General features: G+C 47.4%; 1 protein-coding gene and 1 long non-coding RNA gene across 5 annotated transcripts in view; both read left to right on the top strand.

Moving 5' to 3' along the window:
• The first annotated feature begins 1,064 nt into the window (after positions 1–1,064).
• Positions 1,065–3,249, top strand: LOC310898809. Its single transcript, XR_014583728.1, has 2 exons — positions 1,065–1,199; positions 1,546–3,249. It is a non-coding gene; the product is annotated as an uncharacterized lncRNA (long non-coding RNA).
• A 4,896-nt stretch (positions 3,250–8,145) lies between these two features.
• The window catches only part of IRF2 (interferon regulatory factor 2), a 42,221-nt gene continuing 34,361 nt past the window's right edge, over positions 8,146–16,005 (top strand). Inside the window, exon 1 of one of the 4 annotated variants that reach the window (XM_083835042.1) lies at positions 8,146–8,452. The gene's annotated coding sequence lies outside the window, so the exon portion shown is untranslated. Of the gene's footprint in view, positions 8,483–16,005 lie in introns of all 4 variants that reach the window. The other 3 variants (XM_083835044.1, XM_083835041.1, XM_083835040.1) reach the window with 3 other exon arrangements.

Consider the following 16,005-nt stretch of genomic DNA (forward strand, 5'->3'; position numbering starts at 1 on the left):
TATGCAGGGAACAGGTGACTCAGCATTCCCATAAAGCTACCTTAATGGGAGAGGAGGAGCTCTGTCTTGAACTGGCAGCTGTCCGCCCTTGCCTTTGCTTCTGATATCTGCCTACTAAAACTTACCTTCGGGGCCGGTTGTTGCTTATCAGTGCCATAACATGCATACTTGCGGAGTACTCCTTTCTTCTTTCATTAAAAGGAGGATTTCCCACCCCGCATGCAATTATTTAAAGCAAGGTGCAAATAGGCAAATAATAACCACAAGCATCTGAGCTTTTTTTTTTTTTTCCCCAAAAAATAATCCCACTATTTTAATGTGCTAGTGATGTCTAGCTGGGTTCACTGGTCCAGCTGCTGTGCCACGTCTTACAGAGCTAAGGAAACAAGCCTGGTTTGCTGTCTCCTAGCTCTGTGTGACCTAAGTAGCTGCTTTCTGGTTGCTGTTGTTTGTTTCTCTGAGGTACTGAAAACACAACGACAAATATAACGTGACACTGGAGAACCACGGTGTAGAGCAATATCACTATTTGCAGCACTGCACAAGAGCAGGGGTCCTGAAAAAGCAGGGCACATTTATGCCAGGCACTGTAAAACAGAACAAGATGAGACTCCTCAGCAGGTGAAGTGCACCGCGAGCCTTACTTCTGCGCTGCACGACACTAATTAAATAAGCCCATTCAAAACAAAGCTCCCACTCATATTTGCTATTAATAGCCAACAGTTTCCCTCCTCCGTCTCCTCCAATAACCTCTCTCTCTCTTCCAGTGATAAAGCAGCCCTACGTGGGGGGCTGAGACCTCTCGCACACCAACAGGGGTTCAGCACCTCGCCAGCTGACTCAGTGCCGCCTTCCCCAGGGTGCTTTCCCCGTAAGCCCACCCCATCGGTGATGGCAAATTCTGGGAACAGGTGGTTTGAAGTTGGCGTTGGGTCTCGTTCGTCCTCTGACACTGGTTTTCTGCTCGCCCCTTGTATCCCTCCTCTGAAGGAGTCTCTCCTTGGCTGTGCTGGCTTAGCAAACCTGAGAACAGGGCAACGGTCAGAGCGACAGAAATGACTTGTCAAAGGAGAAGTGCAGCACGATGGGCTTCAGGAGAGATGAGTCACCAGCGATCTGCACTCCAGAAACAGCTCACCAGAGCCAGCTGCTGCATTTCAGAAGATGATCTTACTGGACTCTGCAGGCTAGCAACAAAGGTGCAGTAGGGGAGCTCAGCTTCAGCTATCGCAGCGCATGCAGGAGTTGTTGCAGCTGCCTGTGCCTGGGGAAGACGGGCAGTGCAGGATGTGGAGGCTCTCCTGAGGTCAGCCTTGCTGCTTTGGAGATGCGCAGGCAGTCAGCAGGCAGGGCTCCTTATACGAGCCCTCACTACTCTCCCATTAATCACTAAACACTGACTAGAAAAGACAAAAAAGCCAAAGCTTCAAAGAGGGTTCTCACTTGGAAATGGCCTTGTAACTTTCAGTGGCCATTTTTACTTCAGGTAGAAGAGCCTAAAATTAAATGTTTATAATTGGATCCTTTTTTTTTTTTTTTTTTAAGGGTCACATTCGGCCATCACCCAGTCTGTGTTGCCGTGTGAGATGGGGACCGCACCAAGGAGGAAAGGCTCGGGCTGCATTTAAGTAGCCCCACAGACGTGTGGCCTCAGAGGCTGCTGCGGGCACGGAGCACTGCCTGGTTTGCCATCAGGAGGCAGCCTGAGCTGGGATGCCTGGGATGCTGCTTCACGTTGCACCCTTCTGTCACCCTTTCTCCTCTAACACAGCCTGGGCACCCGCTTGTACCAGACAGAGGCCAGAAATGGGCCAAAAAGACTTGAAATTCTTCTCTCTGTGCTGGTGGGGTAGGAGCTGGTGGGGTGACAGATGCTGCCACTCTGTGAGGCTGGTGAGGGAATACGCCTGTGATGCATGCCCCGGGAAAGACTTCCTTATATATAAAAATCCACTACAAGCAGAAAGTGAAAAGAGAAAAAAAAAAAATCTCTTCCCCATCAACGAGGAGAATTGGCCTGATTTTAATAACAAATAAGTTTTGAATCCATTAAATCAAAGCCTGTGTTTACACATGATACGAAGCAAAGCTCTTAATATCTCATCATCTTCTGGAAGAAAAGAATTCGTTCTGCTTTGTCAAACCAACAGACAATGCATCACTTATCTTTTTATTCTGCCTCGGTTTCACTGGGAAAAATGCCACAAAAGCTTCCACTTGGGTGAAATGTGCTACTACAGATGGGGTGAGCGGGACTAGTTTCAGGTACGATCTACTGAAGCAGCCTGGCTCCAGTCCATGCTTTCCCTGCCAAGCTCTGCTTCAGCCCTGAAATGTCAAGATGCTGTACCTGTTTTTAAAGAACTGCTTTCCTCCCTAGAATTTGCTCTATGAGCCAAGAGACACGAGTGAGTAAAAATGCCTCACAATACCGGTATTAGCAAACTCCCTGCTTTCTCCCTTCCCTCCCGTTAAAGGAACAAAACTGGGCACAAACTGGAACGTGAGCTTCTGTCTAAACACCAGGCAGCACTTCTGTGCTGCGCAGGTGATGGAGCACGGACACAGGTTGCCCAAGTTGTGGGGTCTCCCTCCTTGGAGATCTTCCAAAGCCACCTGGACACGGCCCTGGGCAAGCAGCTCCAGGTGGCTCTGCCTGGGCAGAGGGGCTCCAGAGGGCCCTGCCAGCCTCAGCCATCCTGCGACTATCTGAAACCTGTTGAGGGGCATTATTTTGTCTCTGGGCTCTTTCAGACAGAATCCCCTAACGGCTGGATAAGGCAGCACCTCAGTGAGGGCACCTCAGTTACAGAACGTGTGAGAGGCTTTGTGTTGCAATGGAAAAGTTGTATTTTCACATTGGTCTTTTTTTTTTTTTCTTCTTTCTCTTACGCAGTATTGGCACGCTTTGAGAACTGCACACGCTGCTGGCTAGAGAAGACAGTGTGTTTACAGTGTTGATTAAAAATATCTTACTCAGAGCACTTTCTTTAGATAATTCAGACATTCCTGTTCTGAAGTCACCCTGAAACATACTTGCACAATCCTAAAATAGCAAAAGATTTTTCCATCTTGGAATGGTCTTCTGTAATTATGACTGTAATTATTACCAATAAAAACAAAACAATGCTCCTATCATCTACTTTCTTAGCAATCAGAAGATGAGCACAGCTGAAAAATATGAGAGCTGAGGAGTACTCCGTAATATAGACACCCTGTTAAGACTCTCGGGGCAGGTCTCCTCGCCAGCATAACCTAGCTGAAGACAAAGACGTCACATGGATGAGTTTGTACAGAAATGCCTTAAAAAACCTCTCTCCATGCTGTGAATAGTGTTGGGGTGGTGCTGCTGGCACACGGTACTGCTGCTGTCAGCGGGTTCCTGCTGTAGCTGCCTGGGGGCTGCTCAGGCCATGCGTCTGTGCCCTCGGATGGCAATGACTGTGCCCCACCAGGAGCAGGCAAGGGACCACATCCCAGCTCGTGGAAGCATCCTGAGCAAGCTGCACGCCACCCTGCAGCCAGGGGAGCACGAAAAAAAAAATAAAGAGGAAAGACCACAAAAAGGTTGAGTTAAGGAATCCAGGCGAAACCAAGGCAGTGAGGGTGAATGGAGAGGCTTTCCCCCACCGATGTTCTTGTGTGCACACATAACTTCAGGCATGTGAGGAATCCCTCTGAGCCCAGTAGGAACTGGTCATGTCCTTACACTTAAGCACACGCTGGAGTATGTGCTCAGTTGGCACTTAGATAAGTTAGTCTTTTTTCATGCAGTTGTTGAGCAACACAAGAAGAAAAGCAGATGACTCTCCAGGTGCACGCCGAGATGTGTGATGATTTCCAAGGACTTCCTGATGGCCACTGCTGGGCCTGTCCCCCTTCTGATGCCGAGGCTGGGACTGCAACGAAATCGACCAGGGAGCATCCTGCCAGCTCTGTCCTTCTGTCCCTGGTGAACCTTTATTTTCTGTTAATTTTAACACGATCATAAATACTCACAAAACACTGCAGAAACATCAAAGACCAAACAGTTCTTTTATTTATGACAGTATAAACACCAAGTAAATAAATTAAAAAATACCCACCCAATGAATAAAGCACTTATTTCAGAGAATAAATGCATTACAATAAGTTGTTAAACAGTTAAACAGTTAGCCAGCTTTTTTGTTTTTGATTAAACTTGGGGTGATTGTTTGTGTTATAATATACAAATACTTTTAATTCTTAACTATAATCAGAAATCTGTTGGGCTTTCTTTTATTATAAGTAAGATGGCATTGCTATGTAGTATCTAAAAATATCAGTATTACAGATTACATCAGCATCAGAATGTTTTCCACAGGACAAATTAAAAGTGCTAAGAAATTTCCCTGTGCATCAAGATGAAAAATGGGTGTGGGCACTCAGGAAGGCATGGATGTGTTAAAGCAAGAATTATGGGAGACTTGTGACTAATTTCTTCTCTTGCTAAGCACTCACCTGTACTGCAAATTACCAACATGGTTTCTGCTGCAGAGCTTTCCTACTTTAACATACCAGAAAAATATGCAGGCCAGCTGTGGGTGAGTACATAGGCTTGGGACCCAAATCCATGAGAAAATTCAGCTGTTCACCTTCAGTGCTAGTGATAGAAAGTCACGGTGCAATGGATCTGAAGAACTGAACTGATGGTATAGTCAGCTCCTCTTAAAGGCTTATTTACCTTCTGGAACTTCAGGAATTCCCATTTTCAATTTTGTGTTGGTTTTATTTTTGTTGTTTTTTCACAGAAATGAAGGCCAGGCCAGAACAGTTAATCTTTAGTGAATGAAAGGCAGGATGCTAGTGGAATCAGCTGATTCCCTAAGGAAGATGATTAATAGTGTAAGCTGCAAACTTTGGCAATTCTGCAGAGAAAAAGATCTGGATTTTTGATGCTTCTTGGTTAAATTTTCTGATTTTAAGGGTGTCAGATCTTACTGAAACAGCAAAGTTGTGAATGGTAAGTCTCTCTCTTTTTTTTTTTTTTTTCACATGGAATGAGTCACTGTTGAAAGCTATGTTTAAAAACCAGAAGCTGTCCGTTCCCATTACCTTTCAACATCACGAAAGAATCACAACAGAAGATTTAACATCTAGTACATCCTGTAAATTTCTCATCACAGAAGACGTGGAGAGAAATGTCTTTGTGAATGCCTTGAATGAGCCCAATCTAGATCAGCTGAGGGCAGTGGGAAGAAATGGAAAGTGCGGGCTGCAAATTCTACTAAATGGCTTGGTTATTGTTTTCTCCAGTAAGCCACTTGTGTTTTCTGTGACCAAACACAATTAGTGTCATTCACAGTGTTGCCACTTTGTGAATAAGTAGCCCTCCGAGTGTGAGAGTGTGAGACTAAATTATTAATACGATTGTAAGCATTCTTCCCACAGTATATGCTGGTACCTAAACTACAGACTTTCATAGCTCACTCATTCTGTAAACGAATTAAAAGTATATTACTGGAAATGACAACAGCCACAACTCTGCAAAAAGCAGCCTGGGCTGCTGCTCCCTTTGTAAGGAGTGAGCTGTGTGAGCGGCACTGGGCAACTCCCATCTCCTGAGCAATTTGCAGGCATTCACAATTAGGCCTTTTGTAACCCTTAGAACAAGGTGGTTGGAACAAAACTGTGTCTTATTAAGTTATTCCTTCCAAACTGGCGTGTGCTGTAAACCTGTGAAGACTTTTGCAAGTTGGCAGGGTAACGTGGCATATAAGCAAGCCCTCCCTCTGGTCCCTAAAAGACAAAGCCCGTGCTTTCAAGAGAGCATTTTGTTAACTGCTATACATTTCCAGAGCCCCGATTTGCCAACAGGTCTGCCAAGACACGTAAGGCTACTCCTGCTTGCGTATGGTGTTGATACACAACTCTATGACTGCAAAAACAACTCTGAAGTACATGAGTTAGCTCAGAGATCCACCCTGCTGTGACCGACACTCGTCTATGACAGCACGTAGCGTTGCAAGGACATACCAAGGCACCCACAGAATGGCTTCCAGCCTCTAGCAATCTGCTGCTTAGGGGACAGCTTTATGCAGAGGCTGTGTCTTTACATTTAAAGCACCTCTTTTTTCCTTTTATTTATCTTTTTTTTTCCTTCTTTTTCTTCTCTGAGTGTGCTCAGGTGGTTTTTTTGATTCCCTATGAACTTTTGGCACCTTAAAGCAGGAAGTGCCACCGTTTAATTACCTGCTGTGTGAAGAACCACCTCCTCGTGTTTGCTTTAAATCTGCCACCTGCTAGTTTCACTTGATGCTCTCTAGTTCTTATATTAGAAAAGAAAGCAAATAATCCATCCCCATTCTTCTCTATTCATGACTGTGTATTTTCTCTCGCCTGACTTTTTTGCATTGGCTCATTTCTACAGCCTAAAAAGTCCTGGTCTGTTGAGTCAGTCTGAGTCATTCTGTATTTTTAATTACCTTTGCTGTTCTCTGATTCTTTGCCATTTCTGCCATACCTGCTGGGGGGTGGAAGGGCTCCTGGTCTCATTCCATCCCAACATTTCCCAGCTGCTCTGCAGCAGTTTTGGGTCACCTACCTGACCTGTCTCAGAGAGTTGGTACTATCATCTTACTCCTTCCATTTTCCTATGGAGACCTTAAGTCTTATAAAAATTTGGTTTTAGTTGCTAGTTTTAGCTGATCTGACTGCTTCTTTTGGAGCGTATAGCCCCCTTCCCTTCAGACACAGCCCAGCCTGACCCTCCTACACAAGTGTATCTTGTTATTACAGCATCCCCCCGATCTCCTCTCCAAGCACATCCATTCTGTCAATGTGCTGATTTAAAGCTAGACACCCTGGGCCCTCATCTCACTCCTGAGGCTGCTTATATGGCACTATCTTTTCTGACAGTTTTCCACCATTCTCTGGCTCTTGCCAACTTTCATCCTGTCCGTTAACCAAAGACACTGAATCCTTGTGACTTCCCTGCCAGGGGATGCACGCTCCCAAGTGCTCTTCAGTACCTGTCTACTTTCCATCTCTTTGGTGGAAAGTACCACCAACCATCTCCAACTCCCCCTGTGACCTTCTCAATCTGAAGGCCAGCCATGCAGTCCCACGAGGGCTTCATGGAAATCAGTCCATCTGGGCTCTTCTCTTCTGGAAGTACCTGGAAGTGCCATGTGCCTCTGACCCTTCCTTCCTTGCAGCTTCTTCTCATCTCTCCTGGGACCTGTCCCCTTTCCCATCGGTGCTGACCTCTCCATCCTGCTGTATTTCTGCAGGAGACGCAGAAAAACCGTCCTGCCTGGCACTCTAAACCTTGCTCCCTAAACCTCTCTCTTGCCCTTTCCTACTTCACAGATGCACAACGTGGTCCATGGCCTCCTGCGAGGCCTTGGTGTTTTTGGGGAGGTGGTGGATTCCTGACGGCCCAAATGCTTCCGTGATTGCCTTCTCTTCAGTGTGAAGAGATCACATCCTGAGGAGGACTCATTGCCCACAAGGGCAGACACCGAGGGATCCTGCGTGTGGCCAGAGCTGCCACGGCTGAGGGTCCTCACAGCACCTGCGCACCCAGGGAACACCTCCATCTCCTTTCACTACCCCAGCAGAGAGCAGGGTGCGAGCAAACTGAGGTGTCCCGGCATGCGTCCACACGTGTGTGCAACTTGTTCACCTGGGTAAGCGTGTAAATGTGTAGAGGACACGTGTAGGTATACGTGTATGTGAGAAATGTAATGGCACACTGTAATTATGCAGGACCAAATCTCCTATCTCCCAGTGTCCCTAACTCACGGGGCCTTCCCTTCATCATGGCAAGGCCGGCAGCGATACCTGCGACCTCCCCTGGGCTAGTTTTACACCCTGCAGCCCCTCAACCTCTCCTCAGCCACCATGACCGAGGGCGGCTTTGCAAACCCCAAGAGGGCTCCGGCCGCCCCCCGGAGGCCCGCTGTGGGGCTGTGGAAGCCGAAGGACGCCCGCGTTGACAGCGGGGCCCCCTGAGGCGCTGAGGCGGCCGCGCCGGGCCCGGTGGCGGGGCCGTGCCGGGCTGTGGGGCCGAGCCGAGCCGAGCCGTGCCGTACCGTGCCCTGCCCGTCTCCGGGCCCGGCGCTGAGCCCTGCCCCCGCCGCCTGCGAGGCCGCCCCGGCCCGGCCCGGCCCGGCCCGGCGGGGAGGGAGGGAGGGAGGGAGGGAAGGAGGCGGGGGGATTTCCAAGCGCCGGCTGCTCGCCGCTTCCTCTCCTTGTTTTGCTTTCGATCTGGCCCTCCTCGCCGCCCGGGCGGAGGAGGAGGAGGAGGGAGGCACTTTTAGTTTTGCTCCCGCGATTATTCAGCGCCTGTTTTCATTTCCAGCCCGCGTCCCCTGGCAACCGGCGGTAACCTTGAGGGATCGCACCGAGCCGCGCCGGGAAGGGACGGGGACGGCGACGGGGCCGGCGACGGGGCCGGGGGCGATCCCCGCACAGCGCTGCGCTGCCGCCGGTACCGCCGCTATTTCCCGGATCGCTGCGGGTGCGGGGTGCGGGGGCAGCGGGGGGGGGGGGGGGGGGGGGGGGGGGGCACCGAGGCCGCTGCAGGAGGAAGAGGAGGAGGAGGAGGAAGGAGGGGTGGGGGGGGGGGGGGAGGCCGCGGCGGCGGGGCACGGGCCGCGCTGCTGTGGGGTCCGTGTGTGTGTTTTTGGGGGGGTGACGCCCGATGGCCGCACTTGTTGCGGGGCTCGGGGGCCGCGTTCCGGGCCCGCAGCGGGCGGGGGTCGCTGGCGCAGCCCCGGCCCCGGCCCCTCCCGGTGGGCCCGCGCGTTACACAAGCGGCGGCCGCGCCTCCGCCTCCCCCCGCCCCGCGGCGGGCGGCGCCTCCGCCCCTGCGGCCTGCGGCAGCGCGCAGCCACCCGGCCCCGGCCCGAGGTGGGCCCCGGGGCCGCGCCGCCTCGACCCCGGCCCTCGGGCCTGCAGACGTTGCCGCGGAGGGCGAGCGTCAGGCCCCGCGGTGCGGGGCTTGCAGGGGCTGTCCTGCGCGGAGGGCACCCGGAGCGGGCCGAGGGCTGGGCCCTGGGCGGCTCCGTCCCCGGGGGAGAGTTATGAAGGGGCGTTTTGTTCGCGCGGGGGGCGCGGGTCACATTCCAGGCACCGCGCTCCGTCTGGGCAGATGCCGGGGATCAGAGATCCCTGAGGGATTGCAGCGCCGAGCCCGGCTCCCCAGCAGTATTCACACCCCTAACTGCCGCCCTGATGAGCGAGGGAGCACCTGCACAAGGCTCCTGTGTTTATACACACCGCTCCTCTGAAGGAATCACTGATTTCATCCCCTTGCCCAGCACTTTGCTCCCAATTGGCGAATGGCTGTCATTTACCGCTCAGCTCACCGTGCTGAGATCTTCTAGACAGCGATCTCCTGAACGTAGGAGCAGTTGTAAACTGGGACCTCCCTTTCCTGAGATGAAATACCCATCTTTATAGTTACTAACCCCTGGTAGATTTGCATGTAATGTCCTTTGCAGAATGCCCTTGTTAGCACCATAAAAAGGGAGTTGAATGCGGCACCAAAATTTACATTCTCCCTAATACGGAAATGGTGACATAATTATAAAACTAGCACAATTGATCTGTGGGGCAGATGGTTTCTGTCTGAATCACAATCTTTCCGTGCCACTGGCCTCTTCTGAGGCTTCTCTGTCCTCCTCTGTCCCACACTGGTGATGTCTCTCAGGGGAATTACTCCATGTGCCCCTTGCATGCCGTGGGCCCTTTTTGCTGTCAAAAACATGGTGTGGTTGGTGTGAGAGCACAGAGTCCTTTGAGGTGATGGTGCTTCGTTGCGGTTGTGTTTTGTGCTGCAGTTCTTCAGCTAGCCACAGCCACGGGCAGGTACCAAAACAGTAACAAAACAAAACAGGGATCCCAGCTGGTAGGCACGGGTGTCGGGGTGGTCAGCCGTCACGTTTGACATACCTCCCTGTGTGGTGTCTCTATCAGAAGGTGGCAGGCCGGTCTCTTGGGAAGGGCTGTTCGTCACAGGCCATGCTGCATGGAGAGAGGTAGATAAGAGGTCTGAGAAGTAAAATATAGCTGTTCTGGGGGTAAAGACCCAAATCTACGTTGTGTGGAGGCCTTCAGCTCTGTGGTGGAACCAGGTGGTGTCGGAGAGAGGTGGAGTCTTAATGCACAGTAGAGAAAGTGATGCAGAAGAAAGGGGATAAGATTCAAGAGGAAATATATTTGGAATAGAACAAGTCTACGTTAAAAAAAGGGACTTTAATAAATTAAATTTTAATAAATAAATTTGCAGCCAGGCAATGTATGCCTTAAATTGAAGTATAAACTTATTTATATGTAATATATATAAAACAATATAAGTTTTAAATCAAAGCTTTAACCTATAAGAAAGACCTATAGGTGAAGAACGTGGTTTGCTGGGACACATCCTATCTTGGAGAGGATCATTCCTATTTAAAAATATTACTAAAATAATATAAACATTGCATATTAAATATTATATAATATAAATATTGCATATTAAGACCCCTACTGAAACATCTCCATGGTACAATACTTGGAGTACCAGAAACTTTGTAGAAGCTCAGAGAGTGTAGTGACAGACTACAGATGGCGTAAGGAGGACAGAGTAGCTGACACGTGCATGGAGCGGGATGCTTTTTGTTAAAGCCTGTAACCGTTTCAGGAAGTAACACAGGATCTCATGAACTGGTGTTCCAGGCCCAAATAGGAAGAGCACGGATTAGGGCTGCGTGAGTGCCTGCCCAACCAAGGTGTTGACAGCGACTGTCATACACTAAGGGAGATCAGAGTGGATGCAAAAGTAGGAAATACAAAGATAATGGAAGGCTTCAGTTGCCCCCATGCCAATTGTCACGTTCCAACATGAAATTTGCCCAGGTCCTAAGTTTTTAGGTTTTTTCTGGGTGTAGCTTGTCAGGGTACTCTGTGGGTGGCAGCTCTGGGCAAGGTCCTAGCCAGCAGGAATTAAGTTTGGAATTTTACATTAAAAATGCTCTAATGTGACAGTGATCCTAATGTGCTGAGATTCAGCGTTGTTTCAGGAGGAATAAAGCCAGGGGCTATTGTGGTGGTGGTTAATTTTCCACAGTAAATCTTCGTAAGAGGAGGGGAAAAAAATGAGTAAAATGGTGAGAGGCAGTCAAAAGTGTAAAATACTTGCAGGTGGCATGTAATGCTTCAAAGACGCTGTAATAGGGGCTCAGAGCAATTGCATGGCATCTGTCAGAAATGCCAGAAAAGCTGAACAGGCTGAAAAGCAAAGTGAAGGAGTTCAGCTGAAGTCAAAAGGCATCTTTCAACAAACTAAAGCTTTGTGTTCAAACGAGAAAGATGGAAAAGAACATGAAATCTGCGTTAAACACAATAAGGTAGGCCAAAAAAGAGTCACGGAACAAGTTGCTAAAAGCATGAAAACAAACAATAAATCCCCTTTGAAGTGCATCAAAAGCAGGAAGCCTGCTGATAAATGATCCATGTGTAGAAGGAGTGCCCAAGGAAGATAAAGTCATAACAGAAGAGTGAAACAAGTTATTTGAGTCTTGTTTCACTAAGGAAGAGTTTAGGGACATTCCCTTGCTAGAGGTTTTTTTTCCCTTTTAAGAAGGAGTGAGCCTGTTTGAGGATTTCTCTCAAACTGACGTGTCTGTAAGAGAGGATATCAGAACAAATTGAGGTGATAAAACAGATGGGAGGAGGCGATCCTTGTTCAAAACTTTTGGGGGAACTTAGACTATGAAATTGCTGATACGTTGCCTCTTGTGTAACTTGTTGCTTAGACTTGGCCTTGGTGCTCCAGGAATAGGAGGTGACAAATCAGATGCCAGTTTTTCAAGGTTTCTGGGGACACTGGGAATTCCTGGGTGGCTGTTCTTGTGTTTGTTCGCCTTTTTGTTGTAGTTGTTTGTTTGCCAGGGTTTGGTGAATGCGATGAGTGAGCAGGAGGTACAAGTGTGATAACACCGACAATGGACTGGGCTTTTGTTGAGGAGAAGCTGTGCCTCACCGGGCTTCTGGGGTTCTTTCAAGGCGTCGCTGAGCTGTGGTGGAGGTCTCCTTGGTACAGCCCTCCTCAGAGCAGGGCTGGTTGCAAAGTCTGCTCGATGAGAGGAGGCTCAGGTTGTCCCCCAGGAGCCGGTCTAGAGTCTGTGCCACTCGGCTGGTGCGGGAAGAGATAGGTGGTGGTGATGCAACAGGTTTCCTCGTGGTATTGACTCGCTGTTCAGAGTAGTAAAACCTCTGAAAGACTGCGGAAAGACCTCACAGTGTTGAAAGTCCAGGTGTAAGATTGCAAATGAAGTTCGGTACAGACCGATGAAATGTAAGGCACATGGACGGGAATGTAATCATAATGCTATGCGCAAAAGTGAAGTTTGAACTATTTTTACTTGGGAAAAGATCACAGAACACAGGTATTCCTGTGCAAAAGTGAGCTCCGTGCCCAGTAGTGGCGAAGAAGGCAGAGGGCAGCTTAGGAATTATCAGGAAGGAGTGCAACAGGGAATAGGAAACACTGTCACGCCACCGTAAGTCCATGTTGCTCCCCTCTCCTAAACAGCGTTAACAATTTCTGTTCCCCCACCTTGGAAAGTAAGACGTGACGAGCTGCAGAGAAGGGCATCAAGGACAATTAAGTGTCTGGAACAGCTTTTGTGAGAGTCAGAAGCCTTAGCTTGGAGAAGAGGTGACAGAAGAGGATGTGGGAGTGTTCCTTGAAATCATTAGCATCCTGAGGCGAGTGAACAGGCAGCAGGGAACGGCACAGGTAAACACAACCCACATAAAAGAAATGGGAGGCAGCCTCACTGCAGGAGGAGGTGTTTGTCATGCAGTAAATAAATTGTGGCGCTCCTTGCCTCACGTGTCACGCATGTCACGAGCTTACGTAGGCTCACGAGCGATTAGGCAGTCTGTGGAAGAGAAACTTGCTGCGCGGCTTGGCAGTCAGTGCAGTTCAGTTTCAAACTCAGCACTGAATAGCCGCAGATCACTCCAGGCCTGATCAAGGATTCTTTCTGAAAACCGTGAGGGAATTTTCGCCGTAAGAATAAGAAGCACAGACATAAAAAACGGTCCATTTGTAGATTACATAGAGATTACACAGACTGTGTATTGGCCTTTGTTACGTGAATGTTGTGCCATAAGTTCTCGGGAAACTTCCTGAGAACAAAAATGATTTCCATGATGATCCTGTTCAGTCTATGCTTGTTACCCCTGGACTTGTTAACCGACACAAGTTGCGGTCAGGTTAAATGCAGCGTGTGTGCACCGACACTGTGGTATTCAGCAAAATTCATCCGCTGGTTTCAGGATTAGAACCTCATTATTACCTCATTAGAACCTCAGTTTATATTTTGTGGATCTTAAGTATTGAAAGCCGGGATCCGTTTGTAGATAAAGGAAAAGAACTAATCTCGTGTTGCTCTTTCTGCGGGACACTTACTTATCTCTGTGACTTGTTAAAGATTGACCTTTTAAAACTCCGTTCTTCAAAGGCCTACCTACAATGATTGTGATATTGAGGATATAAGCCATAAGGTAGTGTTTACAGAAGTTTTATTACAGCTCATGCAGCTATAAACCGTGATTAGCGTAATACGTTTTCTATTTTGCTCTTTGAGATCACAAGTGCGAAAGGAAAACAAAAAATTAGCAAACCGAAAAGATTCTGGGTACAGTGCATGAGAAGAACAGATTTATTACATTGCCTATTCCTTATGTAACAATAACATTATGGAAAAAAGAAACAGTCAATGTAATTATATTTCCCCTTCTGTTTCAGAAGTTTTGTTGAATTATTACTTACGAACTGTCTGAAGGTTCTTCTTGCTTTCACTGTGTGAGCTCGTGTGCTAAGATTAAAATAGGCAGTAGGAAAAACTAGCACCGACTATTAGCAGTTATTAACAGTTAGAGGAAGGGAATGCATGTTAATAGTTAAGAGTTTAATGTCTGCATATGTAAATATATAAGTATAAAGTTGCATGTTTTGTGTATAGCACAATTGACATGTTGTACAGCACACATTGCTCACTGATAGGCTGTAAAACACTTAACTTGCTCTTTCAGTTAGTGCTGGTTATGTTTTCAGCTTCTTGGAGCTGATGAAAAATGCTTTTTTTTTTCAAATGAGCTGGGAAGAAAATGCAGAAGTGGTGAATGAGAGAGTAATGTTCGGTTTCTTGTGGGTAATAAGCTGCAAGCGGGGTTGGTGTGTGTTGGAAATCTTCTGACCCCATTGTTTGCTTGGGGGCAGATTACACCGAACGTACAGCAGTCTGTAGTACAAAGCAGACGTTTTATCGTGTTGCAGCTTGGACACAGGCACCCAGGAGCAAATCCACCTGCATGTGACATGTTGTTTCACCCAAGGTACAGAACTAATTCTGACTTTAAATGATTTTAGCATTCTGTTGTTGCTGTACAGGCTACTGGCTTTCATGCTGTGCTTAGAAGTAATAATTTCCATGTTCTCACCCCTTAAAGAATAGAGCAGATTGGGGGTTCAGAGTTTTTGAGGTAACCTTTACAGGTTTGATTTGCAGCTATATCTGGTGTTAGGAATGGAGTTAAGCTGTGGCAAAAGCATTTGCATTTGTCCCTTAGTTTGAACCACACTTGACAGTGGATGTTGTCTAACCATTTCCGTTTTGCTGTAATATTATTTTAAGCAGTTTTTAAAGACCTGCGTGCTTAGCACTGACATAGCACAAAAGAGGGAAGGTTTGCTTACGGTTTGTTTTAGGAAATTCTGAAAGCATGGCTAAGTTCTGCTTTCTGATGTGTACGGAAGGGTGTCTCTGAGTGGAGGGGCTTGATGAGTGCAGGAAACACAAAATCTGTACTGTAATATTTCTGATAATGTTGGACATTGCTTGACAGCGTTACAGGCAAACCTCTTACAGCTTTACCTAAGCAAGATAATGCACTAATTCAACAATAAGGTGAAGTAGCAGCAAGGTTCGGTCTGCATGCACATTCCATGCACATATGTAACATGCACTTGGTGCGTGATGTGTGCTTTCTGTCCGTGTGGTGCACTGGCTGCTCCTACTTTTAAGGTGTCCTTCTGAGTTTTACAAATGTGCTTTATGTGCAGCTGGGAGATGAATCAAGTGGAAAGTACCGAACTATTGAATTAAATTGGATGTGGCATATGCATTTGTAAAAAATCAAAACAATACCCCCACCAAAGGCATTCCAGCATTGTGACAGCATCTTAAAAAGTTTATCTAAAATAAAAATAATTCCAGAGTATAAAAAAAGGGGGGGTTAGGAGACAAATACTTTAAAGCTACTGAAAGCTTTCCTGCAGGATTTGAAATCCAAACATTGTTATGTTAAAAACATGAAAGCAAAACTTGAGGATAAAATTGAAACCAAATATAAACAAAAGTGAAACTGACTCCATTGGTTTTCGTTTCCCAGTTGGCAAAAATGAGAAAATAAACACAGAGCAAAGAAGCACGAGAGCTGAACTTTATAAAAATGATTTCAGTGTTATTATTTATTTTATCTGTTAGTAAATTTGACTTCTACAGGGCAGCATTACTTTAACAGAACACACAATAAGGAATAAGAGCAATTTTCCCAGGTTTTCCAGGTAACTCCTTTCCCATCCAGCGGTCAGTGTGATGACCCTGCAGTGCTCTGTGTGGTGTGTGTTCGTCTTTCATGGAAGTAACATTTGGAAATGTGGCAAGTGGGTACACAAAGAGAAATAAAGGTGGTAACATCAATATCGTGAAGGGGAGTCATTCAGACGGCAGGTGCGCTTGAAATTTATTTGTGTTGAGATCTGAATTGTTAATAGGATCAGGTATAAAATGTAGGTTTTTTTTTTTCACTTCACCTTTGGGGTCATCCACTGAGATCTGGGCCAGATCAACAGTAACCCAAAGATGTTATCTGCTGTAAGCTCTGCTGATCCCCTGAGATGGCCGGGAAGGGGCCTCGCTCAGTTCCCGTGGATCAGTCAGCAATTAGAAGGTCCTTTGTGACTTTGAGAACTTGGTGGTAAAT

Source organism: Anser anser, assembly GCF_964211835.1.
Source record: "Anser anser genome assembly, chromosome: 4".
NCBI classification, from domain to species: domain Eukaryota; kingdom Metazoa; phylum Chordata; class Aves; order Anseriformes; family Anatidae; genus Anser; species Anser anser.